The sequence below is a fragment of the Trachymyrmex cornetzi genome, unplaced genomic scaffold (assembly GCF_001594075.2).
Source record: "Trachymyrmex cornetzi isolate Tcor2-1 unplaced genomic scaffold, Tcor1.1 scaffold349, whole genome shotgun sequence".
NCBI classification, from domain to species: Eukaryota; Metazoa; Arthropoda; class Insecta; order Hymenoptera; family Formicidae; genus Trachymyrmex; species Trachymyrmex cornetzi.
Window position 1 is genome coordinate 91,163 of NW_017298203.1, and position 4,084 is coordinate 95,246.

Genomic DNA, 4,084 nt, shown 5'->3' on the forward strand with positions numbered 1-4,084 from the left:
AATTGTAACCACGATTTGAATGGAAATACGATTCGAATGAAAATAATAATCTCGCTTATGATAATAATTTCGGTTCGCAGCATATTTTGATTATAATATTATAACATTTTAATAATTTTGTTTGTATTTACCATCTTTAGTTAATTTTAATAATGATTTGTATAATATGTAATAATGATAATATTCTTGAGGCTTTCACGGGTGTTTCCTATATGACAAGGATTTCCTATATGACATGGACTGCAAGGTTCACGAAACGTTGGCATTCCAAGAATGGATTTGAACACGGAGAAAACCCGCGAAACACAAGATTGTCAATATGTAATAATGATTTTTATGGTAATTCTAGTTTGTAATAATTCTCTTTATGCGTAATCTTTCTTATTTTCATTGCTTTCTTTACTATTAATAATTAGAAAATAATGTTTGATTTAAATAAATTATGTTAATAATTTTCATCTCTCTCATTCTCTTATTTTAAAACCCTGAGACCTCGTAATTGTTAACCTTGCCTTTTCAGAGATCGCACGTGGTCCATTCCCGAGTTAAAAGGATTAGATTCCTTGACTCAAAATTTGGACCGACGACCGCACCGTTCGTAGGACAGGTGTTAAAGCGTCCTTACGGGACGTTGACCCATATTCCGAAGCGAGCACAAAAGGGGTGCGTTCGACTTGCGGCACTCGCCTCCGTGCGGGTACCTGCGAGAAAAGAGTCTGACCGTCCTTCCAAGTACCCTCACCGTTCCCGCTCCTTTCATTCTCCGAGAGGATCACAAACAATCAAAAATTTTCCAAGGGTTTGGACGTAACAGAAGAAAAACCAAAAACCCATCCACTAGGAAACATCGAGTCAAGAAACGCGACGTATCCGACATATTCTCTTAATTGAGATAGGAATTCGTGACTGGAGAAAAAGCATGTCCTTTCTTCATACCCACTCAAGCGAGTGTATAAAGAGCGAACTCGATTTCTTCTCTTTACCACCTACGCAAACCAGCATCGAGAGTTCGCAATGGATTTATTACAAACCCGTAACTTCGCTCACGGACGACTCACCCATAGAATTCGTCATACCCGGCCATGGAGAAGACTATCTGGATCTCACTCACACCATGTTGAGCCTTCGCATACGCGTAGAAAGCGAACGCGGGGAGAGCACATCGGTCGCAGCCACCGACGTGGCAAAAGTAGCACCCGTAAATCATTTATTGCATTCCATGTTCAACCAAATCGACGTGTATTTCAATCAAAAACTCGTGTCGCCACCAAACAACGCTTACGCTTACCGCGCGTACATCGAGGCTTTATTAAATTATGCTTCACCCGCAAAAACTTCCCATCTAACCTCTTGCTTATGGGACGCGGATATTCCCGGCTACATGGACGGCACGTTAGACTCGTCAAATCCAAATACGGTACTCGAGAGACGCGCGAAATTCATTCAAGGAAATCGTGCGCTAGATCTCGTAGGTCACCTTCACTGCGACGTTTTCAATCAAGATAAATTTTTAATTAACGGTGTAGAAGTTAGAATGAGACTCGTACGCTCGAAAGATTCATTTTGCCTTATGGAGACTAGAACGATGTCAAAGTACGTATTCTCGATGCCAGTTTACTCATAAGAAGAGCAAAAATAAGTCCGGGTGTGCTACTCGCACACGCTAGAATGCTGAGTAAAACTACCGCCAAGTATCCCCTTACGAGAGTCGAAGTTAAAACATTCACGATACACGCCGGTGTCGTGGGGGAATCGATAGACAATGCAATACTCGGACAGTTGCCGAAACGAATAATAGTTGGCTTTGTCGATAACAAGGCGTTTAACGGTGATAGAAAATTGAACCCGTTTAATTTCAAAAATTACAGAATAAATTTCTTTTCGCTGTACGCCGATGGCATACAAATTCCCAGTAGGCCGTTACAGCCAAATTTTTCGAAAGACGAGCCGCTCTACGTTGAAGCTTATCACACAATATTCTCGGGAACTGGCATTCACTTTCTGAACGAGGGTAATTCTATAAGCAGAGACGATTACGCCAATGGTTACACTCTTTTCGCTTTCGATCTTACTCCGGATCTATCCGCTAATTGTGCAGGACATTGGAATCTTGTGAAACACGGAAGCTTACGATTAGAAGTGAGATTCGAAAAAGCTCTTTCCGTGACTATCAATTGTATCGTCTATGCAGAGTTCGATAACGTTTTAGAAATCGATTCCTCGCGTCAAGTCATTGTCGACTTTTCCGGTTAGCTCTATGCCTTTCGTGAGAAAAATATTTTTCCCCCACTACACATTATTTCTAATCCAATTCCACGTGAGATGACGAAAAAAGCTTCAGTCTTGTTCGTGACACCGACGCTGACGTCTCGTGACATAAAAAGAGTAGCGAAAATTCGAATATATAATGGATATAGTCATCGACATACAAGGTTTTCGCGATGTCGAAGACAATTTTATTCCGAAAGAAGTCGCGGTTCTTGCGATTAATGCGATGATCACCGGGCACTGGATTATGAGACCACCTTATCCATTTGGAGAATTACCAGAGAAAGCAAGACGAGAAAACAACTGGCTTACACGAAATTATACGGAATCGAATGGTTCGACGGAGACATTAATCCTATATACTTTACGATACATTTGCGAGCTATTACACGACACGCACGGCACATCTATACCAGAGGACAAGAGAAGTCACGTTATCTGAGCAATTTACTCTCCAGAAACATATATAATCTGGAAGGAATTTCTCCGGCTTTCAAAAATCTGCCAGATTTCGGAGGTTGCGGACAACGTTGCACACACCACGGATTTCGAACCAACGTTGGATCTCATTGCGCCTTACGCAACGCTTACAAATTAAAACGTTGGCTAGCTATACGAAATAGCAGCGATTCGAGCTACGATAGTCTTCCTTCAGAAAATTGCAGCGAAAGCGACATCGAGAGCGAAAAAACAAACAGCGGAAATTTTTCAATTAGGTAAGTTTAAAAATCAGAAAAACGATATATTTCGCAGCATCGAGGCGTGGAAAAAAAATATCGTGACAGAAAAGGCGAACCAAAACGAGGACGAACAAGCGACAGTCGAAGAGAAAAAAGATCTTCCAAAATTCGACTCGACGACTGATAGAGATAAAACTAACACTAGCGTTTCGCAAACGTCTAGTATTTTTGAGAACTCTACAACGCACGTACTGGCAAAAGAGGTAAATTCTGAATTTTCGCATACATTTCCTCTCTCACGCTCACCTACGCCGAAAAATGAATTCACTGGAAGTTTTAAACGCCTTACATCATCTCAGTGTCCGACATGCGGGGGTCTATCCTGCCGACCGACTGCCGAGAGTGTGGACGAGGTCGACTGCCATTGTCGCTAACACAGACCTGGCCAGCACTGGGTCGCCTTTTACATCGACGAATGCGGTACAGGAACATATTTCCATAGCTACGGCTTGCCGCCCTTGGACTCAAGATTCCTCTTATGACTTCGCCGAAACTCCACCACGTATCGCTGGAATACGACGACACTGCAAGGAATACTTTCTCAAACTTGCGGACAATACTGCTGTGTATTTCTATATTTTATGTGTAATGGTTATAATCTTAGCCAGTTTCTTAGTCTGTTTATCTCTGATTATAAACGCAATGATCGATTGATTGCACAGTTATTTCATAAATTTTTTCTTCATTGTAAACGTAAAACAAATAATTCTCATGCTGTATGCCGTCATGTTCAATCGTCTATTGTTTTAAAAAGTAAAATATAAAATAATCGATTATTCTCGCGAAAGAACTATTTTATGTAACAACGTTGTTTTATCAATAAACATCTTTTTTTTCAATTTTGTCGCTGTACGCCACGTCCATTATTTTCTTAATCATTTTCTCGTTCCCTTCCAACCGACATCTTCTTTTTTTCATATTTTTTGTCAGAACTAGCTTAATAAAAACTTTTGTCATTTTTGGAAATAAGACTAACGCTAACATAAAGTGTAAAAAAATTTATCCACTAAACCGAGTAAATCATCCCAGCTCTGTTACAATCAGTCACGAACTTGTCCATTCCTGTTTTCCTCCTG

General features: G+C 40.6%; 1 pseudogene; it reads left to right on the plus strand.

Annotated features, from left to right (window-relative positions):
* The first annotated feature begins 2,407 nt into the window (after window positions 1-2,407).
* LOC108763263 (uncharacterized) lies at window positions 2,408-3,662 on the plus strand (annotated as a pseudogene).
* The last annotated feature ends 422 nt before the right edge of the window (window positions 3,663-4,084 follow it).